The sequence below is a fragment of the Vicugna pacos genome, unplaced genomic scaffold (assembly GCF_048564905.1).
Source record: "Vicugna pacos unplaced genomic scaffold, VicPac4 scaffold_16, whole genome shotgun sequence".
NCBI classification, from domain to species: Eukaryota; Metazoa; Chordata; class Mammalia; order Artiodactyla; family Camelidae; genus Vicugna; species Vicugna pacos.
The window spans coordinates 4,171,386-4,198,543 of record NW_027328737.1 but is presented as its reverse complement, the minus strand read 5'-3'; positions in this window follow the sequence as shown (position 1 = coordinate 4,198,543).

Genomic DNA, 27,158 nt, shown 5'->3' with positions numbered 1-27,158 from the left:
CAATTGGAAAGCTAGAAAAAAATATACCTAAGTCTGTTTCTTTTAAACATAAACTGGACAAATGTTTAGGTTGGCTAATAAAATACAGACTCAAATAAAATTAGAAATAAAAGATAAGATATTACCACTGATGTTGTAGAGATGCAAAGCATCATAAGAAATTACCAATAGCCAATGATTTGAATGACCTAGAACTAAAGACAAATACCCAGAAACATATGTCTTCCAATACTGAATCAAGAACTAATTAGAAAGATAATAGAGCAAAAATGTGTTTGAGTAAGTCAATAATTCTAACTTCCAAAGCCAGAAAAAATTTACAAAACGACTTTACTGGTGAATTCTGTCATATATTTGAAGACAATTTTTCACCAATTCTTCCCCAAATCTTCCAAGAGTTTGAAGGGGGTGAAAGGTTCCAAACATATTTTATGATGCGAGCTTTATTTGCTTAACAAAACTAGAAAGGACATTATATGCAATAAATAGAATATTATCCCTGATGTACATATGTGCCAAAATTCTCAACAAAACACAAGCAAAATGAATTCAACAACACATTTAATGTATCATAAACATACGTGAGTAAAGGTATATATCCCTGGGTTTAAGGATACTTCAAAATATTCAAATCGATAAAGATGACATGCCACACTAATGGAATGAGAAATAAAACTCACACAATCATCTCAATAAGTGTGGAAAGAGCATTGTATATAATACAACATTCTTTTAAAATACTCCCAACAAATTAAATTAACCCTGTCAGTGGCACGATATAATTTACACACAAACACTGTGTGGATAGAAGCGAAGCAGTTCTCTGTTTTTTTATTCTTAGAAGAAGGGTTTATATAGGACATGCACAATGCCTCACATATAATCTAGGTTATAACAATGTTAATAATCTTAAGCTATTTATGTTCCCATGCTCCTGCAGTAAGAGCAGGATGTTAAATTATCAAGAATTGTTTTAAAGTTCACCACGGATCTTCATTAAGTAGGCCATCTCTTATCCAGCCGGCTTTGCCTGTCTTAGGTTGTCCTCCTCTGACAATCTTACCCAGCATAGGCTATCCAGCCTTCCATACTGGATACATTGAGTAGGCAATTACTTATCCAGCCTGGATACGTGACATTCCTCACAGCTTGTTTATCAGTTCAGCCCATGGGCTTATTCTCTAGAGCCTTCAGACTGGGGCCTACAAACCCAACATCCCTTGACAGAAAACTGGATGAAGAAAATTTTACGTATATATGCAATGTAATCAATACTTTGCATTCCTATCAACAGTGTCCACGCTGTTCCTTTTTCTCCACAATCTCACCAACATCTATTTGTTTTCTTTTTGATGAGAGCCTTCTGAAAAGTGTGAGGTCTTGTCTCATATTAGGTTTGTGACTTTCCTAATAATTTGTAACTCTGAACACATTTTTATGTGTCATAAAGCCTAGTCTATGTTTTCTACAGAAAATTGATTCAGATCTATCTATTTAGTTCCTATGGACTTTTTTTAAATTGGATTGTTTGCTCTTTTTTGTTGAAGTTTTGGGGTAAGAGTTTGCCATATATTTTGGATATTAACACTTGATTGTAAATTATCACTTAAAAATATATTCTACCATTGTGTTGGTTGACTGTTAATTTTACTGATCATTTCTTCTGCAGTGTAAATCTGTTTAGTGTGACACAATCATATTTTGTTAGTTTTATTTCTGCTTTCCTTGACAGAGGAGGCATATGCAGAATCAAATTAAGTCCAATATCAGAGTGTACTTCTTATGTTTTACCCTAGGATTCTTTAATTTCAGGTTTTATGCTTTATGTGCCCATGAATGGGATTGCTGTGTCATATGATAGGTCTATTTTTATTATTCAAAGGAACTTCCATACTGTTTCCAAAGTTGTTTCACCAATTTTATTTCCCACCAACAGCATTGGAGAGTCCCTGTTTCTCCACAACCTTCCCCAGTCTTTATTATTTGTAGACATTTTAATGACAGCCCTTCTCGCTAGTGTGAGGTAAAACATTATTTTATTTTTGTCTTGTCTTTGTATAATGATTTGCATTGTGAGCACGTTTTTATATTCCTGTTTGTCATCTGTGTGTCTCTTTTTGAGAATTGTCTTCTGCTCATTTTCTGGCTGAGTTGTTTGTAGATCTTCAAAACGGTGTTGCATGAACATTCTGTGTGTTTTAGAAATTAGCCTCTTGTTGATTGCATTGTTTCCTAATGTTTTCTCCCATTTGGAAGCTCATCTATTGATTTTGTTTATTTTTCTGTGTAGAAGTTTTAAGTTTAATTAGGACCTACTTGTTTATTTTAACTTTATTGTTTTCAGCTTGGGAGTGTGACATAAGTAAATTTTGCTACAATTTTTGTTTTGTTTAACCTATGTTAGATTCCAGAAGTTTTATTGTGTCACGCATTAGATTCATATATTTAAAACATTTTGAATTTATTCTTGTACAGTGTGAGGGATTGTTCTAATTTCATTGATTTTCATGTGGCTGTCTAGCTTTCTCAACATCACTTGCTGGAAACTGTCTTTAAGGCATTGTATATTTTTGTTTCCTTTGTTATATTTTAGTTGACCATAGTTGTGATGTTTTATTCCTGCATCTGTGTTCTTTTCCAGTGATATAGATGTTTGTTTCTTTTCCAGTATTGTGCTGTTTTGATTGCTGAATTTTTGTAATATAGTCTGAGATCTGGAAGGGTTATGGGTTATGAATCCAACTTTGTTCTTTTTCCTCATTGTTTCTTTTGCAGTTCTGGTCCTTTTTAAGATCCATTCAAATCATAGGACTGTTTTTACTTCTGTGGAAAATATCATGTAGTTCAATCTGAATCAATTTATATCTGTAGACATATTTTGTAGTATGTATATTTTAACAATATTAATTCCTCTAAACGAAGACCTTGAGATTTCTTTCCATTTCTTTGCATCATCTTCAAATTTCTTTATAAGTGTCCTATAGATTTTATTATGTTGGATTTTCCTGAGGTTTTTCATGTTTTGATCTGATTTCATATGGATTTTTTAAAATAATGGAATATTTTATTGTTAGTGTAAAGAAATGTGACAGTTTTTTATATTAATCATGAATCATGCTACTTTGCTAAATGTCTTTATTAGTTTTAGTTGTTCTGGTGTGGAGAATCTTTAGGGATCTCTATATAGATTATCATGTCATCTAAAATAATAACAGTTTTACTGCATTCACTCCAACTTGAATAACTTTTTTTCTTGTCCTATTGCTGTTACTAGGACTTCCCATACTGTGTATAATAGAAATGGTGAGATTGGGCATCCTTGTCTTATTCCTTAATTTGGCTTTCAGTTATTCACTTTTGTATACTATATTGTCTGTGGGTTTGTAAGTAATGACTTTAGTTATGTTGAGATATGTTTCCTGAATCCTACTTTGGTAAGAGGCTTCTGTTGTTGTTCCTATTGTTGTTGTTGTTGTTGTTGCTGTTGTTGCTGTTTTAATGAATAAAATGTTGAATTTTCTGAAATACTTTTTATGTATTTTTTGAGATGACCACATCATTTTCTCTTTTCCTTTTGTTAGCGTGGTGTATCAAACTGATTGATTTGTGCATGTTGAACCTCTCTTGTGACCCTGCCATGAGTCCAAGTTGATCATGGTGTATGATTGATTTTTGGCATTGCTGGATTTAGTTTTCTAATAATATTTTGTAGAATTTTTGTATCAAAATCTGTCAAATTTATTGGCTTGAAGTTCCCTTTGCCTGTAGTTTGTTTGTTGGCTTTGCTATCAGGGTGATAAATTCTTCATAGGATTAATTTGGGAGTTTCCCACATCTTCACTATTTTTGAATAATTTGAAGAGTATAAGTTATGCTTTGTATTTTTGTTCTCCACACAATTTGTTTAAATCTGCACTTCTATTTAACGATTTTTTTAAATGCAGATACTTTCTTCTAGAAAATAGTTTGTTCAAATTATTTGTTTCTCCTTATTTCTGTCTCTTTCTAGACATTTGTCTATTTCTTCAAAGTTGTCAAGATTATTCGAATGTAAGTGTTGACAAAATGATCCCTTTTTTGTATATCTGAGGTAACAATTGTTATTTCTCTTCTTTTATTCCTTACTTAATTTCTTTGGGGCATCTCTTTATTCTTCATGATGCACCCACCTAGAGGTTTTTTTTATTTTGCTTATCTTAAAAAAAACAAAAATAATCTTTGGTTTTACTGCTCTTTTGCATAGTTTTCTTTTTGTCTCTAATGTATATTTACACCTGTAATATTTAGGGTCATGTTTTTTAATTTTTTTAAATTTTCTTCATTGATTTACTGTCATTTTACAAAATTGTCTCCAATCCCAGTGTAGAGCACAGTTTTGCAGTTACAATGAACAAAAATACATTTTTTGTCCCATTTTTTCCACTGTGGGCTTCCATAAGAACTTTTATATGTTTCCCTGTGCTATACAGTACAATCCTGTTTATCTATTATAAAATTTAGACCTCCTAGTCTATCCCTTCCCACACCCCGCCCCCTTGGCTAACAAAAGCTTGTATTCTATGTCTGCGAGTCTATTTCTGTTCTGTATTTGTGCTTTTTTTTGTTTTGTTTTGTTTGTTTTTTTGATTCCACTGATGAGCCATATCATATGGTATATTACTTTCTCTTTCTGGCTTACTTCACTTAGACTGATTTTCTCCTGGGCCATCCATATTGCTGAAAATGGCGTAATGTTTTCGCTTTATATGGCTGACCAGTATTCCATTGTATAAATATACCACCTCTTCTTTATCTAGTCAACTGTCGATGGATATTTAGGCTGTTTCTATGTCTTGGCTATTGTAAATAGTGCTGGCTATAAATATTGGGGTACAGGTGTCATCCAGAACTAGGGTTCCTTCATGATTTATGGCCAGGAGTAGGTTTCCTGGGTCATATGGTAAGCCTATTTCTAGGTTTTTGAGGAATCTTCATCCTGTTTTCCACAGTGGCTGCACCAATCTGCATTGCCGCCAGCAGTGAAGGAAGATTCCCTATTCTCCACAGAAACTCCAGCATTTGTCATTGTGATTTAAGAATGATGGCCATTCTGATTGGTGTGAGGTGATACCTCTTTGTAGTTTGGATTTGTATTTCTCTGATAATCAGTGATATTGAGCATTTTCTGATGTGTCTTTTGATCATTTGTATGTCTTCCTTGGAGAATTGCTTGTTTAGGTCTTCTGCCAATTTTTGCATTGGGTGATTTATTTTTTCTTATTCAGTTGGATGTGCTGCTTATATATTCTGGAGATCAAGCCCTTGTTGGTTTCATGTTCAGATATTTTCCCATTCTGTAATTTGTATTTTTGTTTTACTTCCAGTTTCTTTGCTGTGCAGAAGCTTGTAAGTTTCATTAGGTCTCATTTGTTTATCCTTGCTTTTATTTTTTATAGAAGAAAATTTATGAGACGTATGTCAGATACTGTTTTGCCTATATTTTCCAATAGGAAGTTTATTGTATCTTGTCTTATGTATAAGTCTTTGATCCATTTTGAGTTTATTTTTGTGTATGGTGTTCTAGCTTCATTGGGAGTGTTCTAGGTTCATTGATTTACATGCTGCTGTCCAGTTTTCCCAACATCAGTTGCTGAAGGGATTGTCTCTCTTCCATTGTATTTTCTTGCCTCCTTTGTCAAAGATTAATTGACCAAAAGTTTGTGGGATTATTTCTGGCTCTCAATTCTGTTCCGTTGGCCTGTATGTATCATTTCCTACCAATACAATGCTGTCATGTTGACTGTAGTTCTATAGTATTATCTGAATCATTAGCGTTAAGAAATGCCACTGATTTTTGAACCTTAATCTTGTAACCTGCTACATTGCTGAATTCTTCGATCAGCTATAGTAGTTTTTGCCTGGATCTTGTACGGTTTTCTATATATAGTAACGTATTTTCTGCATATAGTGAGACTTTTACCACTTACTTTCAAATTTGCAATCATTTTACCTCTTTCTCTTGTTTGATTACTGTGGCTAGGTCTTCCCAGACTATTTGAGTCAGAATGGTGATAGTGTGCATCCTTTTACTGTCCCAGATTTTAGTGTGAAGATTTTGACTTTCTCACCATTCAGTACAATGCTGGCTGTAGGTTTGTAATCTATAGCTTTTATGATGCAGAGATATGTTGCCTCTATGCCCAATTTGGTGAGATTTTTTATCATAAGTGTGTGTTGAATTTTATCTAATGCTTTTCCTGCATCTATTGAGATGATCATGCGGTTTTGGTCCTTTCTCTTGTTGACGTGCTGTATTACTTTGATTAATTTGCATATGTTGGACCACCCCTGTGTCCCTGGCATGATCCCCACTTGGTCATAGTGTATAATCTTTTTTCTGTGTTTTTGGGTTCTTTTCGCTACTATTTTGGTGAGGATATTGGCGTCTGTATTCATCAGTGATATTGGCTTATAATTGTCTTGTTTGGTATTGTATTTGCCTGGTTGTGGTATCAGGGTGATTGTGGCTTCATAGAATGACTTTGGGAGTATTCCATCTTTTTAAATTTTCTGGAAGAGTTTGAGAAGGACAGGTATGAGTTCTTCTATGCATGTTTGGTAGAATTCCGTAGTGAAGCCGTTCGGTCCTGGACTGTTATTTGTAGGGAGGTTTTATATTGCTATTTTGATTTCATTTCTAGTGCTCTGCTTGTTCAAGGGGTCAGTTTCTTCTTGATTCAGTCTTGGTGCACAGTATGTTTCCAGAAACTTGTCCATCTCCTCTAGGTTATAAAGTTTGGTTTAATATACTTTTCATAATATTCTCATATGATATTCTGTATTTCTATTTTATTAGTTGTAAATTCTACATTCTCCTTTCATATTTTGGCAATTTGTGCTGTCTCTCTTTTATTGTTTTTGAGTTTGGCCTGAGGTTTGTCCGTTTTACTTACTTTTTAGACAAACCAGCCTTTGGAATGGTTGAATTTTTCCTATGGTCATTTTAAACTCTATTTTATTTATTTCCTCCCCAATATTTATGATTTTCTTCCTTCTGCTGCCTTTGGGTATTTTTTTCTTCTTTTTCTAGTTCATTCTCCTGATACGTTAAATTGTTTATTTGTGGTTGTTCTTCATTTCTGAGCCCTTTATTGCTGTAAACTCCCCTCTCAACACTGCTTTTGCTGTGTCCCATAAATTTTGTGTGGTTTTGCTTTCATTTTCTTTTGTCCCATGGTAAATTTTCATTTCAGCTTTGATTTCTTTTTTGACCCATAATTTTTTTAATAACATATTGTTTAATCCCCATGTTTTCCTTTTGTTCTCCTTTGTTTCTCTGTTGCTGATTTCTAGCTTCATGGCATTGTGGTCAGTAAAGATGCTTGAGGTAATTTCTATCTTCTTAAAGTTGCTGAGGTTTCTTTTATGCCCAAGTATATGATGAATCATGGAATAGTTCCACGTGCACTTGAAAAGAATGTATGTACTATTTTGTGGGGGGTACAATGCTCTGAAAATATCCACCAAGTGTAATATTTCTATTGTATCATTTAACTTCTCTGTTGCTTAATTTATTTTTGATCTCGATGATCTGTCCAGTGGTGTTAATGCAGTGTTGAAATCTCCAACAATAATTAGAATCCCATCACTATCCCCCTTTATATCTGTCATTAATTATTTCATGTACTTAGGTAGTCTTCTATTTGTTGCCTATGTATTAACGAGTGTGCTAGCCTCATCTTGTATCACTCCATCAATCATTATATTATGTCCTTCTTTATCTTACTTTATGACCTTTGTTTTAGAGTCTTTTGTCTGAATTCAGTACTGCAACACCTGCTTTTTGGCTTTTCCATTTGTATGGAATACGCTTATCCATCCTTTCACTCTCAATCCATATGTTCCCTTCTTGCTGAAGTGGGTCCCTTGTATGCAGCATATTGAAGGTTCTTGCTTTATTATCCAGCCTGCAACTCAATGACATTGACTGGAGCATTTAGTCCATTAACATTTATAATAATCGATGATATGTTTGTGTTTATTGCCATTTTGACCTTATCTTTCCAGTTGATTTGTTGTTTCCTCTTTGTTCGTTTAATCTTCCTTTTCTGGTTTGGTCATTTTCCTTTGTATTATCATGAATTTTATTTAGTTTTAGTGACTCCCTGAATATGTTTTTGTCTTGTTTTTGCCCTTTTATACAGTCTATTAGACCATTACTATAACTGATTTTATTAAACTGATAGTAACATGATCTCAAAACCATCCTACCAAGAACAAAATATTTTAAAATGAAAGACCCCCCCAGAAAAATTCTCTATTTTCCTGCCTTCCTCTCCCACTCTCAATGATTTCTACATCTTGTTTTAAAATTTTGTGTTTATTTTATTAGTACCTTATGAGTTATCTCTTTTCCAGCTGTGAGTTTTACATTTCTGTAGCATCCTGCTGCTTTTATTTTTAGAGTAGAACTTTCAATATTTCTTTTAGCATGGGTCTAGTGTTGCTAAACTCTTGTAGCTTTTTTTGTCTGTGAAATCCTTTATGTCTTCTTCTATCATAGAGTATAGCCTTGATGGTTAAAGTATCCTAGGGTATATCATTTTTTTCATTCAGGACTTTGAATTTATCTTGCAACTCCCTTCTGTTCTGTAGTATTTGTTTTGTGAAATCAGCTGTGAGCCTTATGGGGATTTCCTTGTAACTCTCTGTTTGAGATTTACTTGCTGCCTTTAGAATCATTTATTTATCCTTGAATCTGGCCATCTTTATTATATGTCTTGCTGTGGGTTTATTTGAGTTCTTCCTGTCTGGGACACTCTGAGCTTCCTGTACTTGGATATCTGATTCCTTCTTTAAGTTTGGGAAGTTGTCAGTCATGATTTTTTCAAACACCTTTGCAATCTACTTTGATCTTCCCTCCTCTTCTGGGACTTCTACCATGCCAAGTTTGGCATGCTTTCTATTATCCCATAGGTCTCTTGTGCTTTTTAAATTTGATTCTTGTTGTTTCTCTTGTAGCTGTTCTGATTGGGTGCTTTCTATTTTCCTGTCTTCTAGATCACTAATTCATTCCTCTGCATTATCTAGTCAGCTTTGCAACACCTTTAGATCATTCCTCATCTCAGTCAACGGGTTTACCTATTCTACTCAGCTCTTCTTTATAGCTTCCATTTCATTTTTAACATATTTTATATCTCTAAACACTATCTTTTATTTCCTCCAGTAATTTGATCACTCCTCTTTTGAAATCTTGATCTAGTATGATATTGATGTCTATTTCACTGATCACACTTTCAGGGGATTTCTTTTGTTCTTTTAATTGGGAATGGTTTGTCTGCTTCTATATCTTGCTCCTACCTCTCTGACACTGTGGTTTATGGAGTATATGTTATCTACTGTGGTCCTAAAGGAGTTTATCTACCTAATGCCTATGTAGTAATACAACTAAGAAAGAGAAAAAAGAGAGAGAGAGGCAAAGAATTTTAAAGAAGTGGTAATAAATGTTTGAAAACATTGTATAATACATAATAGAAGAACAAACTGAAACAGAGTTTTGAAAAATGATAATAATAATAAAATTATTTTTATAAATTTAATTGGGATTTAAAAGGGGGGTATATACAATTGCCCAAGAAATAATAATTAATAGGATAATAGAAAATGGAATAAGTAAAAACAGATTAAAACAAGGGGGTGGTCAGAGTGTCCTGGATACTGTGTACTGTTAATGTGAACTCTTTCTGTATTCATCCTGGTTTGGAAGCTCAGCTTGCTTTTTCCAGAAGCCCTCCATTGGAGCCCACATCTGTGCAGCTCCCAGGGTCTGTCAGCAAGCAGAACACTCCTATTCCCAACACTGGTTCTGGAGCAGCTCTCTTTACTCTGGGCTGTCTTGTCACTGCCCTGACTGATACCTCAGTCACATGTTTCAGACTGACCAGGCATTAGTGGGCATCAAGCCCTCTCCCAGCCACATGGTCAGGGGCTGCATTACAGCCCAAAATTTGGCGGGCCATCAGCCCCCTCAGGGTGCCGGTATCGCCACAGCTATGTGCCCTGTCACTGCTCTGGGTCAAAACCCAGCTCCTTGTTTGCATTGGCAGAGCAAGTTCTCTGAGGGAATAGGACAGTAATATCTTATATGTCTCAGACTGTAGACAAGTCCCCATTAGGCGCTTAAGGCTGCTAAGTGAATGGAGGTTTTGCTCTCGCTGCTGCCAGGGTGCAAAGCACCAGAGGCTATGGTGGCTGTGTCTGAACCCCAGGTCTCTTGTCCTAGATACTTTTGTGGATTTTCAGAGATTCAGAATGCACCTTTCCCCTCACAGGGCTAGTCTGCCCTGTTGTTTAATGGAGGGCCCAGGTTGTTTTCCCTTTGCAACCACAGCAATGGCACACAGCCCCCTCCATTCCCCTGGGCTGCCTCAGTGCAACCATCATCATCGTCCACCCAGGTCGGGCAGCATGGCCCTGCCCCCAGCTGCCAGGTTGCCTCTTGGGCTTGGTGTCATAGGGAACCTCTGTGCCTGTTTAACTTAGTACTGTCAGTCAACTTATAACATATAGAGGTTCAATTCTTGGAGGCTCCTCCTCCATCCTGCCGACCTCTCAGTTGGAGAGGGGAAACTCAGTGAATGAGCACCAGTCCTTCTTTGCTGCTTCCTCACTATGGGACCTGTCCCAATCTGTTTTGCCTTTTCTTCTTTCTTTCTTCATTGTCTTCTTCCAGATTTTTTGCATCTTTACCTTTTGGGACCTGTCCCAATCTGTTTTGCCTTTTCTTCTTAATTCATTTTTTTACCAGATTTTCTGCATCTTTATCTTTGAAGAGGACAATGTTCTATCATAGTTCTGCAGGTTCTCTGGTTAGTTGAGTAGGTCTGTGGATGTGAGTCTTGATGAATTTGTGGGAAAGGGTGAGCTACGAGCATCCTTTTTCTCAACCATCTTCGCATCCCCCACAAAAAGTCTCACATTATGGTGGAAGTTAAACACAATCAGTAAATAGATGGAAAAGATGTTTCATGGAAATGATAAGAAAGTGCAGTTTGCAGTGTTCAACTCATACAAAATACGTTTTAAAATAAGGGCCCCAGTGAAAGTGAAATATGAGATTATATAAAAAAAGAGATCAATATAAAAATACAGTATTACACTCATTAAATTATATATGGACCCAACACCGTAGATCCTAAGAATAAAAAGAAATATTAGACATGAAGTAATTAATTTATTATAAAACAATAATAGTAGATGTGTTGAACACCTCACTATTCTGATGGCCATATCATCACAAAAGAATATCTGTAAGGAAACAGAGGTATTAATGGCATATTAGATCATTTGAACCTAACTCAGGTATTGGACATTGCATCAGAAAAGGAGAACACATAAACTTCTCAAGTGTGCTCAGGATATCTAAGGAATTAACCACATATTATGTCATAAAATGAGCCTCAGGAACTTTAAGCAAATACAGATTACAGCAAATATTTCTCCATACATAAAATTATGGAAATATGCATCAACTCTAGAAAGAAGAACAAGATAACCACAAATATGAGATTAAACCTCATCTTTTAAAAAATAAAATAAAACAAGGTCAATGATGAAAACAAAGAGGTAATAAAATCATACCTGAAGACAAATTACAATGAAAACACAGCTTCATCAAATATATGGGATGCAGCAAAGCAAATCTAAGAAGGAAGTTAAAAAAATTGAGGGCTTCTACAAGGAAAAAGAAAAACCTCACACAAAGGAAAATGTTAACCAGCCAAAATAAATAGATATAAGAATAAACAAAACACAAAGACAGTAGAGTGAGTAAAGTTTAATGATTAGGTTGAAAATAAATAAAATAAAAATTAAAAATTAAATAAAAATTCATAAAATCAACAGTTTTTTTCTTAAAAATATTAACAAATTATAAGCATTTAGCCAGGATTATAAAGAAATACAGAGTCAATCCAAACAAAATAAGAAATGAAATATTAGAAATAATTTCTGATAGTACAGAAATGCAAACAAAGATTATGAAATCACTCTGAGCAGTCACGTGACAACTAACTGGATGACCTTAAAGAAATGGACAAATTTCTTTAAAAGTACAGCCTGTCAACACTGAATAAAAAGAAAACTGAAAACTTGAAAAGAGCAATCAGCATAATTTAAATAAAATCTATAGTTTTAAAAACATCCTTTCAACAAAATGCCTGGATGTCTTCACTAAAACCTCTTTCCTCTCAACTATTTCAAAAAATGTATTAGGAAGGAAAATTCCCAAAGATATTCTATGAGGCCACCAATAACATGATAACAAAACCAGTCAAAGACACTACCAAAAAAAAGAAATGAAAATGTAAAGCCAATATCCTTGATGAATATACATTAAAAAATTCTCAACAAAACATCAACAAATTAATCCAGCAATACATAGAATTTATTATACACGATGATTAGTTGGATTCCGTCCAGAGTCACAGGGATGTTTCAACATACACAAGTAAAACAGCATGACACATATTTTATAAAGGAAGTACAAAATTCACAGGACCATGTCAATACACACAGAAAAAGCATTAGACAAAATTCAACATACATTCATAATCAGAACTCTCATGAAAGAGAGTATAATGGGAACATCTCTCAACATACTATAGGCCACTTATAACAATTTATAATACTTAGGGGAAAAGCTGAAAGCCTTCTGGGTAAATTCGGGAATAAGACAAGGATTCCTACTCTCAGCACTTCTGTTCCATAGTAAAAGAAGAAAGGAAAAGGAAAGAAAAAGAAGAAAAAGAAATGCAAAATGGAAAGAAAGAGCAAAATTGGCACCAGTACTGATGACATAACAATTTACATTGAGTCCTAAGTTCTCCACACAGACTAATATCAACAATAAGTTATTTCAACAAGGGAGCAGGGTACAATATTAATGTAAAGTTGTCTCTGCATTTCTACACGTTAATCATGAGATACCCTAAAATGGACGTTGAAAGCAATACTATTTAAAATCCCAGTCTCCCGAATATCTTGGAATAAATGTAACCACATATATGAAAGATCTAAACACTGAAAATTAAAAAACATTGACAAAGAAATTAAAAATGTTTCAATAAAATGGAATGATGTCTTGTGCTCTTGGATTGAAAGAGTTAATATTGTTAACATGGCCGAACTGCACAAAGAAACCTACAGATTTAGTGCAATTCCTGTTATGAAGCTGTAGTATTTCCCACAGAACCAGAAAATAAATAACTCTAAGTTTTACATGAAACCACTAAAAATTGTCAAAGTTATCTTGAGTAAAGACAACAAATCTGGAGGAATAAAACTCCCAGATTCCTTACTATAGTACAAAGCTACAGTAATAAAAGCTGCATGGCATTGGCACAGAGGTATAATCAATAAAATCAGATAGAGAGCCTAGAAATAATTCCACACACCTATGAGCACTGAATAAATGATAAATGAGGCAAGAGTACACAATGGAGAAAAGACAGTCTTGTCAATGGATGGTGTTTGGAAACCTGGACATCTACATGTAAAACAGTGAAATGAGAGCATTCCCTGACATCATATATAAAAATAAACTCCAAGTGTATTAAGGACCTAAATGTAAGACTTGATACTATAAAACTTCTAGAAGGGGATATAGGTGATACACTATAGGATATATATCACAGGAATATTTTCTTGTTTCAGTCTCCTAAGGCAAAAGAAATAAAAGCAAAAATAAGCAAGTGAGACCTAAATAAACTTGAAAACTTCTGCACAGAGAAGGAAAATTTGAATGAAATGAAAACACTGCCTGTGTAATTGGAGAACATATTTGCAAATAATGCAAGTGACCAGGGGATAATAGATGCAAGTTAATAGATGTAACATGGATTTAGGTTACACAACTTAATGTGAAAAACAAAAACCCAGTCAAAAAAAGAGCAGAGTACCTGAGTTAATATTTTTCCAAAGAAAACCTACAGATAAGTAACATGCTAGTGATAAAAATGCTCAACATTACTAATTATTAGTTAATAGCAGTTCAAAACCACAATGAGGTATCACTTCACACTGGTCAAATGGCTATTATCAAAAAGTCGTAAAATAGAAACTGTTGGAGATGACTTTGAAGAAACAAATCACTTGTATACACTTGGTAGGAATGCAAATTTGTACAACTCTTTTTTAAAACAACATTCAGATTTTTTTAACACCTAAAACAGAACTACCATATGAAACACTAACACCTCTCCTTGGAAATATCTGGAGAAGAAACCCTAAATGAGTAAAACCAATGTTAACAACTGTACTGTTTATAATATGCAAGACAGGGAAGCAATCCAAGTGTCCACAGTAGACTATGGACTTAAGAAGATATGATGATTCTGGAAATATGCAATGGAATATTACTCAGCCATGAAAAAGTATAACACATGGCTATTTCAGCATCATGAATGGACCTAGTAAATATTGTGCTTAGTGAAGTAACTTAGACAAAGACAAAAGTATATAATATGATATATATGTGGAATCTAAAGAATAACAAATATATGTGTACATCTATATATAGATATCTGTTGATAGATGACAGATAAGTAGATACATAGAAGGATAGATACATAGACACATGATAGAGAGACATATAGCTAGACAGTTAGATTGATAGATAGATAGATAGATAGATAGTTAGATAGAGACATCGTAGAGAGATAGAGAGATTAGATAGACAAGACTGAAAGATATGGGAAATAATTATATTTACCAAAGGGGAAGGGAAAGACAATTTAATGGTAGGACACTGAGAGATAAAAAGTAGTATACAAAAAGGAGATAAGCATCAAGGATAATCTGTATAGATCAGGGAATTACAAGCAATAACTTAAAATAATTGTATGTTACAATTATTGTAATAATTTATAATGCAATCTAATCTAAAAAGTGGTTGGAGTCACTATACTGTACATCAAAAACTACACAATATAGTACATCTACTGTTCTTCAATTAAAAATAAAACATCTCATGTATAATTTAGTCCTTTTTCTGCTGATAGCATCTTCCTTTAATATTGTTTCAATTTTAGTCTTTACCTTTTATGAATACTGACTCAAATTATTTCTATTTCTGTTGTGAACATGTTACCAGATTGATGTACCTATATTTATTGCAAGTGAATTACTATTTTTCTCTCTTTAAATCATATAAAATAGAAGTATTTAAAAACATACCTAAGGAAACAGTTGCAACATTCTCATGGTCTTTGCTTAGTATTTTGTTCAATATTTTGCGTATATTTGCCATTTTATTTTTCTTAGAATAGCTCTTTCCTGAACCTCTTGTAAGGTGTCTAGGTTTTGTTTTTTACATCTCATTCAGGTTTCTTTGTCTGGTAAAGTCTTTATTTTCACTTTACAAATAAGTGATAACTGTGCAAGTTAGAGTATTCTTGGGTGGGAGATTTCTTATTTCATTAGTTTGAAAATGTCTTTATAATTACCCTCGGCGTATGTTTTCTGCTCAGCAATCTGCTGATAGCCTAATGGGGGTTTCTATGTAGATTAACATAACTTTTCTTGGCTGCTTTTAAAATTTTACTCTGTCATTGACTTGCCAATTTGCATATGACGTATCTTGAAGAAGGTCCCATTGTCTTAAAGTTATTGGTGTTTTGTTGGCTCACGGACTTGTATATCAGTTCCTTACCCAGGTTAAGGAAGTTATCAACTATATCAACTTTAAATAAACCATCAAATGCCTTCTAACTTTCTTCTCCCTCCAGGATTTCACTCTAATATGCACTTCCTGAAGAAGTCTGATGGCTATTGTAGAATATCCTCACTTTTTAATATCTTGAATCTCTGCCCTCTCCTATCATTTCTTGTTTTGTATTGGTGAGTTTGCTAATCTCTCTTCCACAAGAGAGTCTTCTTCCAATACTTTCTGTTGCATTCTTCATATCACTTATTAAGTTCATCTGGTCCTCCAATAATGTTTGGTTGTTTCATAGTTTCAGTCTCTTAGGTAATGTATACCTTATCAACATTTATTTTATTCCTGAGCTCACTAAACTGCTTTCTGAGTTTTGTTTTTTGTATTGAGTTTTTGTATGGCATCTCTTTGGATTCTCTATTAGTTATACGGCAATATTCCATGACTTTAAATTTGTTTGCTGCAGTGTTGATGTTTGTGTGCGTGTGTGTGTGTGTGTGTGTGTGTGTGCATTTGCCTGTGCGTGTGTGTCTTTGTCTGTGTCAGTGTCTGTGTGTGTGTATCTGTGTGTGTGCATGCCCTATAATGTTACTGTGATTGGTCATGGTCCTGGTAAATTATTGCTCTGATGACACTAAAAAACAGATTGGGATTTGGAGTCCTTTCTTTTGTTTTCTGGTAGTTTGCAATATTGCACAATTTTTGGTTTTGCTTAACTGAGCTACCTCTGAAAATATTTCAAAATGGCACATTCTAGTCGCTACTGTCTGGATAAAAGATTGTTTACATTGTCACTTCTTAGACTTCTCTGGTAGTTAATGCCACTGTTGGCACTTGGCCGGTGAACCCTTCCTTTTATCTGATATCCCTTAAGACTCAGTGCACACATTGAGGAAAGGTGTAAAGACAGATGGGTAGTTGAACTCAGGCAACTGCCTTTGCCATGTCCAATGTTGCAAGGTACATTGTCTCCACCACTGTGAATGGGAAGTAGAGAGAGTGTCATGAATGTCTGAGTGTCAAAAGGTTGGAAATTCTGTCTCCATTTTGGCTCCCTCCAAGTTACCTGTGACCATGAGTACTGGTGCAGTTGGAGGCTGATGCTGTGTGAACCAATGAGACCCTGATTCTACTGAGAACTCTGAAACTCTGGGCTCAGAAACCCTAGTAAGTGGACCATGGTCGCAGGCACCAACTCTGCTCTTCCCTCAGTTCAGCCAGCTTTATGTGTTTTAGCACACCAAACTTCAGCTGTACACATGTGTTCTGGAGTATTGTTTTGTGTTGTAGTTATTTTTCTTGAGATTTGATCATTTCACTGACTGTAGATTTAAGGGGAGAGACAGAAATAGTTGAAACTTATGACACTCTTCTCAAAGAATATACTTTTACGTTTAAAATCTTAAATTCTAATAAGGACATTATAAGAAGAGCAAAGAAAGTGAACTAATCACCTCCCTTAATATCAGAGTACTACAAAATACTTTGTTTTTCCTGGGTTTTTTCTTAAATATTTTCCCACATGCATGCACATTTTAGTATAATATATGCCTATAATCTCTTTAAAATCAGTTAAATTATTAAAATATTTCTCTGTGCTGTAAATATAGCCCTGTTGGTTCTCTAACTTATTATTAGTAGCTTGCATATTTCTGTCTTCCCCATCCTTCTTCCCTGTCCCCAGTGGAAACCACTACTTGGTACACTACACATATATATATGATTCTGTTTCTGTTTTTTTATGATAATTTCTCTTATACATTTAGTTTCCTCATGAAAGTGGTAACATAGAGTGTTTTTCTCTGTATGACTTATTTTGCTATATGCAACACTATCTGGGTCCAGTCACATTGTTCCAAATGGCAGAATTTTATTTTTTGATATGACAATGACTAAGTTTTTATTATGTTATCTATATCTCACATCTATCTCTGTCAATCATCTGTTGATGGGCAGTTGATTTGTGCTTCTATCCTTGGCTATTATAAATAAAGATGTTAAGAACATTGGGGGTAATATATCCTTTAAATTTAATGTTTTCATTTTTATCAGATTTATAACAAAAACTGGAATTGTGGCTACATATAATGTTCCTATTTCTAGTTTCCTTATCACTGTCCACAGTTTTATAATAGTGGATGCATCAATTTATATTTCCACCAACAGTGTACCTGGGTTCCCTTTTATTGACATTCATATTAATGTTTGTCATTTGAAGACTTTTTTTAATAGCCATTTTGGTTGCTGTGAGATTATAATTCATTCTGGTATTGATTTATGGTTTCTTAATTAATAGCAACATTATGTTTCTTTTTATGTACATGAAAATCATCCACATGTCTGTTTTTGAAAAGTTTCCATGAAGATCCTTCAACTGTTTTTAAGTTGTGGTCTTTTTTTTTAAATAATGAGTTTAATATGCTATATATACATAATGGATATTAACACCTTGTTGGTTTCATAGTCTGAAACTCTTCCTTCTATTCTGTGTATTGTCGTAAGTCCTGCTGAAGTTTTCCTTTGCTCTGCAAATGGTTCTGCATTTCACAATTATACAAGAAGTGGAATCACTGTATCCCATATTACATCTATTTTTTCCTTAGTATAATTAAAAAGTTATTGTTAGTTTTCCTTTTTTTGTTACTTAGTAGATAGATCAAAAATACATATTGCAAAGATTTATCACAAAGGCACTTCTGCTCCTGTTTTTTTCAGAGATTGTACATTTTCAAGTTTTACATTTAGGAAATTAATCCATTTCTATTTTATTTTGTATTCTATGGAAATAAGGGCTCTTCCATTTACCTTTTACATGTAATTTCCAGTTTTCCCAAAACTACTTGTTGAAGAGACTGCCTTTTTTCCATTGTATACTCTTGCCTCCTTCATTGTAGACTAATTGACCATATGTGTGTGTGTTTATTTTAGGGCTCTTTATTTTGTTCCATTGATCTATGTGACTCTATTAGTGACATATTTTGATGTTTTGATTACTGTAGCTTTGTAGTATGTTCTAAAGTCAGGGAGGATAATACTCACAGCTTTGTTCATTTTTCAAGGATAATTTTTGAAAATTTGTGCCTTTCAGAATTTAGTGTAAATTTTATTATTTTTCTCCTTGTTTTGTGAAGAAACATATGGATTCTGTGAGAATAGCAATTTACTAAAAAGAAAAACATGAGAAAAATTGTAAAGTGTGGAGGATAAATCATACAACATTAAACAACCAATGGATTGCTGCATAAATAAAAAAATACAAAAAGAAATATAACAACAAAAACAAAGTCCTTGCGATATAGCAAAAGCAGTATTAATAGGGATGCTTATAGGAAAACAATCCCACTTATACAAATAAGAAATATCTATCTCTTATAACATAATCTTACAAACAAAAGATGAAGCAAAATAATAAACAAACTTGTTAGTAGAAAGAAAGAAAGCTGATAGTTTGGAACATAAATACATAAAATAAAGATTAAAAGTAGAAATATCTAAAGAAACTACATAATGGCCTTTGAAAGATAAATAAAACTGATAAACTTTAATGAGACTCATGAGCAAAAAAGAGAATGCAGGTTAAAAAGCTGCAAAATATATGAGAAGTTACAGCTTATGTCAACGGAAAAGAAAGCATCATAAGATGATACAACAAATTATATGCCAATAAAAATGGAATCCCTAGAAGAAATGGACAATTTCCTAGAAAGATCTAATCTCCAAAATGTAATGAGAAATAGAAAATATTAACTGATTATCACTAATGAAATTGAATAAGTAATTAAACAAAATCTCCCAAGAAACAAAATTCCAGGACTTGACAGTTTCACAGGTGACTTCTGCCAAACATATAGAGAAGAGTTATCACCTATACTTCTCAGATAATTCAAAAAATTTGCAAAGGAAAGAAGGTTTCCTACCCCACCTTTCTGTATCACACTATTACTAAAACAGGAACAAATATCTCATAAAATTACAGTTTAAATACTACTGATAAGCATACATGAAAAAACATCAATAAATATTAGCAAAGCAAACAAAACATTAAAAGGATTATACAGTATGATTAAGTCCCTTTTATCCCACTGATGCAAAAGTGATTCATCACCCAGAAATTAATCAATATGATACACCAAACTAACAAATTGAAATATAAAAATTATATGGTAACCTCAAAAGTCTCATAAAATGTTTTGACAAATTCAGTATCTATTTATGATTATATTTCTCCTCAAAATGGGTATGAGGAAACATACCTCAACACATTTAAGGTCGCATATGACAAGAACTCAGCTAACATGACACTCACTGATTAAAAGCTGAAAGCATCTACTGTAAGAGCAGGAAGAAGACAAGAATGTTCACACTTGCCACTGTTATTCAGTATAGTATTGGAAATTCTAGCCATAGCTATCCAAAATAAAAGTGAATAAAATATAGGTATTTCTGAAAAGGAGTATAAGAATCTGTTTGCAGATGAAATACTTAAACAGAAATCGTAAAAAAGACACCACAATGCTATGAGTGCTTTTCAATGCATTTGGTAAAATTTCAGAATGTAAAATTAACATACAGAAATCTTGCATTTCTACACACTAACAACAAGTTAACAGATACAGAAAGTGAGGGAACTGTCTCATTTACAGTTGCATTACAAAAAAAAATCAAGAAATGTATACAAAGAAGGAGGTAAAAAACCTGTACTCAAAAAACTATAATATATTTATAACAGAAATTGAAGATAATGAAAACAGATGAAAGGATATACAGTGTTCATAGATTAGGAGAAAAATATTGTTTAAATGACAATACTAGCCAAGAAAATACACAAATCACAAATTAAATTCAGTGCTTTTCATAATAAAAATGGCATTTTCAGACACTTTTAAAAAATAATTATTACATTTACATGTAAACACAAAAGAGTTGAAATCACAAAAAAAAACAAAAGTAAAGATAATGAACAAACTAAAAACACAAACAACTTTGACAAAGAACAAACAGGATGTAACACTTTCCCTGATTTTTAACTGTAATACAAAGATACAGTAATGAATATAGTAGAGGCATAAAACAAACAGAATAATGAAACACAACAGAATGCCTAAAAATGAAATCAGACAGTTATGCTCCTTTAGCCCATTACAAAAAAATGAATATACAGTGGGGGAAAGGTAATCAAAAGACACATGAAAATGGTCAACATGACTAATCATGAGAAAAAAGCAAGACCATAACTCAATGAGATATTATGTCACTCCTGTCAGAATGCCTATGATCAAAAATGAAACAAATATAAATATTGTTGAGGATGTAAGAAAAAGCACCCTGCTGCACTGCTTGAGTGAATGTAAATTTGTGCTGCTTCTGTGGAAAAGAGTATGGAGTTTTATCTAAAAATTAAAAATGAAATATGAACCAACATTTCCATAACTAAATACTTTTCCCAAGAAAATATAAACACAAATTTGAAAAGATAAATTCACCCCTATATTCACTGTGGCATTATTTAAAATAGCCAGGCTATAGAAGCAAATTAATTGCTTTTCAATAGATGATGGATAAAGAAATGTGTGTTTATAGTATATATATCTACCCATCTATTAACTACAGATTTATCTATATTTATCTATATATATATGCACACTAAACATATATATATATATATATATGCACACACACACATAAAAATACAATGGGTTATTACTCAGCTATAAAAAGAATAAGTTCTTGTCATTTGCAAAAAATGGGTAGAACAAGAGGGTAATATGTTAGGTGAAAAATGTCAGACAGAGAATGACAAATTTAGAATAGTTTTACTCATATTTGGTATTTAAAGAAATGAACATAACAAAACAGAAAAGAAGTTATATATATAGAAAGTAAAAGGTTGCTCACATGAAGGAGGGAAATGTGGTGAAGAAAAACAAATAGTTGAGGAAAATTAAGAGAGAAATTTATCCAGATGCAAATTAAAAGATCAGGGACAAGAAATTTACTATGTGGGGAATAGTCAATAACTATGAATTATCTTTAAATAGCAACTATCAAAACTATATTTATTGTTGTGATCAGTTTGACATGTATTAAAAATAGCAAACATTATGTTATGTAAGAGAAACTAACACAGAGTTATAGATTAAAGTGCACTTCAAAAACAAACAAACACACTTATAGAAAAAATAATTTGATTTGTACATAACAGAGGCAGTGGTTGGGAAAGGAGAATTTGATTAATGCACTCAAAAGCTACATACCTCTAGCCGTAAAATAAACCTGTTCTAGGGATGCCCTGTAAAAACATGAAAATTACAATTATTACTGCTTTATGTTCTATATGAATGTTGTTAAGGGGATAGACCATAAGATTTCTCATCACAACCAAAAGACAAATTGTATTTCTTTAAAATTGTATCTAAATGAGATAATGAATTCTCCCTAAACTTGCTATGATATTTATTTCTTAATACTTATAAATCAAATCCCTATCCTGTGCACCTAAACTCACACAATCTTTTATGCCACTTATATGTCAATAAAAGCGTTAGTAAAAATGGAAATTTAATGATCATGATTTCCCATGTCATTTTTCATGATTCGTTTTGCAGCAAGTAAACTTGAGTCAAGATATACTTATCATAGGTAAATATACTAATAAATAAATGATTCAAATAAATTATACATAAAGATACTAATAAAATTAGGGTCTTACCATGCTTTAAGTTTTCTTCATGTTAGCCCACTGCTTCTGTAGGCATCAAAATTTCACTCTGTGTATTCATCTGAGATTAGGGAAAGGATACAAATTTAAAACTGGCTGCTCTTGTTGTGAGTGATAAAGTTCAATGTCTGTGACCAATGGTCTCAACTCCCCGACAGCATCTGTAAGAAATGAACATGCTAGGTTGCAAAAAATCTCAGCATGGTTAAATCTCATAACTCCTACATTTCTTAACTGTTTTGCAATGGGAATGCAATAATGACAAAGACTTGATTTTCAATAACAATGTGGTGTTTTCTCATGGTTGCGTTAGGGTATGTGAGGATAATCCCTCAGATACACAACAAATATTCTTGCTCAAGTGCTGGGCAAAGAAGTGCAAATTTCTGCATTATTAGGACTGAGGACTGCTCTCAAAATGATGACTATGCTCACTCTATTCCAGGTAATACAAAGAAAAAAGTTTATTGCAATTTTAAGGTGAACGGGAATAAGTCAGTGTTCCAGTCCCTATAAACTAGTCAACGGGTGTTCAAAGCCAAAGTAAGTTGTGTCAACAATGAGAATTAAAAGAAAAAAACTTAGACATAAGTTTAAATTAAAAAGAAGACACAGTCATGTGCTGGGCTCTGGGGACTGCAGAATGTATATGCCTCAGTCCAATTCAAGGATTCAGTGGCTTAGCCGTAGCATCAGCTCTGGATTCAATGAACAGGTAACAATTAGTATACAGGGAAAAATATAATCTACCTCTCCCTAATCTGAAGACAATCTGGTGGCTCAATGAAACTCTTAATTCACAGACATTCTGACAGGTGCAGAGGAAAAATTCACTGATGACTCAACTAAGACAAACGTAGTTACTGCTTAACAATCCATCTTCACACACACACAGTGGTAGAGAGATTTGTAGTATTTAGTGGGAAGAATTCAGTGGGCAGAGCTCAGAGTATAATTTTCAAAGCATCAGCCAACTTTTGTACTTTAGCCAATAGTCTAGCTTTTCCCAGGTAGAAAACTACAGATGGACAAACAAATAATATTCTTCCTTAGAAATTCTAATTTTGAAAGTAAACTGTAGCTTTTGACTTATCAGTATAGAACCTTGTTAAGATGATCACAGTAAGACCCACTGTGTGATAAGAGAGCTGGAAACAAGCTCCTGAACCAGCCCATCTGAACCCCAGTCTGCTAATATAAGCAACAACATAGCCACCATCAGAGATCAGCAGACAAACTTAAAAACTTGATGTTTCTGTTGTAGGAAACACCACTGCTGTCCAGACACAATTCTCCTGCTGCAAGTGGGCTCTTTTATTCTCTTGGTGAAGGTCATATTTATGGGATGTCTTTAGAGGTTACACTGGTCAATTTGCCCATTCTCCAGATTATCAAAGGCTTTCTTCACAAATGGAGACACATTTTCAGGACTCAATGTTGCCATTACGGTCTTATCAGATGACACAAGCTGCATCATCGTGAGTAGAAGCCTTAGGGTCCCTGACCTTACCTACAATTTTCCAGTAATTCAGGGCATTTCACATTCTGAAAATGCTTCGTGTTTTTTTTAAATTAATGGGAAAGAGTCAAAGACTTCCATGAATATTTTAAATTTCCTAATATCTGCAGAAATTTGGTATTCTTGCAGTTGGACAAATTTTTAATTCTATTACCCTCACCTCCTTCTAGTCCACACATTTTAGATCGCAAATTGATTACTGAATACCACCACCCCATCCAAGGGTCTAGTACATCTTAGAAATTTCCCGTGTGAAGGTAAGAAGGGGCAAATGTTAAGTGGGGTATATAAACCTACATTAAATGTTTGCAATGGCACTGTCTCTTCTGGAAAAAGCTCTGATTCTAAGAAGTAAATTAATTTGGAGTCAGTATAGTTATTGGTATGGGGAAGAGAATCAGCTATTTTGGGATGGGTGGGTGATGAAAAGACAGGAAAATATCCAGCAAATGGGAAAGGAATGATTTAGACTTTATGGAAGTATGAATTGAGAAGACAATGATACTTTGTCTTCTGTACCTACCTCCAATTACTGTCTTGAGTGACTAGTCCTTGGGATATGAAAGATCTAGTTTGTGGTGAAGAGTAAAGACCATAATGAAATAGTTTGAAAACCATGAGAGTTTTGTTGTTTCAATAAAGTAGATTTTGCTTAAAGTCAACATGTGTTTTTCATTCACTTAATACAAAAATGCATCCTGTGACATGTGCTGTGCATACTGTACTGGTATCCAAGTTAGACAAGGAAAGGGGGATAGACAGAAAACATCTGGAGGAGGTGGTTTCTGTGCTGAGACTGGGAAAGTCTAAGTAGATGAAAGGAGGACACCCAAAGTCCAAGGATGAGCTGGAGTATATGTGGTGAGGTTGAAGCTAACATAGTTGACAATCGTTTGCCTGGATATATTTCCACATACAGTGAAACATAAAGATATACCAAGGTAGTGAGTTGCCAGATTTATAAAGAAATGACTAAACCAAGATGATTCGTGGGCTTAGATTTGGAAAGGCATTAAGTGCCACCCTGAGGATGTAAGCTTGTCTTTGGCTTGAACATAAAAGCAACATTAAGTATTGAGTTGAAAATATAATGTAGACTCTTGAGGGCAGGAAATGAAAGCACCAATTTTAATGCTTTGAAAACAGCACAAAGAAGACCATAGATAAAATTACTTCTTAAATTCTACCACATGCTGAATGTGCCATCTGAGACTACATCATGTGACCTTCATGATTCCAGGAATGACATAATAGAGACCATGATCCCTGGGCCGGTTCCTGCATTTATCTCCTGTTCCAGCTTATCCTAACAACACTTTTAATACTTTCCAGGGTGAACAAGAAACTACTTAGTGCTTTTCCCCCTCTCCATGTTTTAGTCTTTTTCCAAATTCTTCCATTTTCTCTTCCTCCTTACAAGACAGTATTTAAATTTACTCCCATATTGTTCCATCAAATGATCATATCAATCAAGTATCTCATTTTAACTGTAAATGTTAACTTTGTCTCCCATTTAACACTTAACCTAATTTAAAAAAATATAAGGTAAATACAGGTACACATCTATGTTTATTGTTCAAATAAGAAAATTACAGATATTTGTCGACATTTGCCAACATCAATTTTAATCTTTGTTATCCTGCATAAACTGGTAGTCTTCTGGTAGATCCCTTGTAATTAGGATGACGTTCATAAAGTGAAGTTGGCTGATGAGTTGGCCTTGTAAGAGAGGTAGCTGATGTATCAGCTGTCACTCTCACTGGAAACCTTGCGTTGCTCCCTGGTTGAAGTTTAGAAGAACGAACTTCTTTGGCAGATATGTTGTGATATCCATTTGGAAAAACAGAAGGCTCCACCATCAGTCCAAAATAATTACTCTGCATGGGAGACAAGCTGCTGTACTGAGATGTAGAATTTGTAGTTTTAATGAAGTTCATAATATGGTCATTTGCTTCAGTTCATCTGCTTTGAGTGTGCCTGTGGACAATGTTCAACTGATTTAAAATAGCATGCTGATCCACTGCAATTTGTTCTGGTGGTCTAACTGACCTTGATGATGGAGCAGAAAAATCACCGCTGATAGGGGTATTTTTATCACCAAATATTTGTCTAGTAGGGGGCTTTCTAATTAGAGGCATTTTTAATTTTGCAACAGGTAAAAATGCACTTTCTCCACTAGTGTCAGTCACAAAAGCAGAATTATGTTTATCCACATTACCCCCTGCTATAAAGTGCTTCTTGTTGAAATCTTCAGCCAATGAAGATAACAGAGAGGCATTTTTAATCCCAACTCTTCTTCTCATTCTGATTAAAAGCTGGGGAAAGACTCGTTTAAAATTTGAATTATGGTAGAACTGCTGCTACAAAAATAGAGAAAAATTTTAGTAATATTTTAAACCATAATACAAGACTACAATAAGCCTAACATATAAAACATCAGATTTCACGTTTACAATTGAAAGAAAATATCATCAAAATATGAACATTGCTGACTATTTTTTAAATTTCCTTATTTGTAAAATAGACATTTAAGTAGTATAGTCATCAAATTAAAGAAGTTACCATTTGCAGTAACAGTGAATGCCACTTTTCACAAGCAGCTTTAAATACCTTTATATATATTTCTGATAAGATTCATAATTGCAAGCAAAGTTTCTCTGAATCTTGAATACTTATGGCACTGTCCCCAATTTTAAAAAAAAAATAAAGAATTTAAGACTTGGTAATTTTATTCAATTTTCAAAATCTAGCTTTAAATATATATTACCATTGATTGATGTACAACATAAACTTTCATATATGTTACCAAGTGGTTACTAAAATTTCTGAGTACCTTGCTTAAAACAGAGACTTCTTTTTCTTCTGCCAGAAAGTCAGCTAGACAAGCAGATCTTTGAAAATTCTGCCGCACTTTACTAAACCCATAAAGGTTAAGCTGTCTAACTAAACTTTTCATACTTCCAGTTTCAAATATTCTGAAAGAGGCCTTTCTTTCCAAAACTACCTTCTTAAATATATCTTCATCAATCACGATGGAAGATCCATTATCATCCCACCAGATGGATTTATATTGGTTACTCCTAGCCATTTTCCAGAGATTTCTTGGAAATGTCAGAGAACGAAAATAATTATCTTCATCTGGTTCAGAGACACAATGTGTGTAACATGGTCTTTTTATCAAAGATTCTTCAGACAAACTCTGAAAAGCATTTTCTTCAATCATAGAC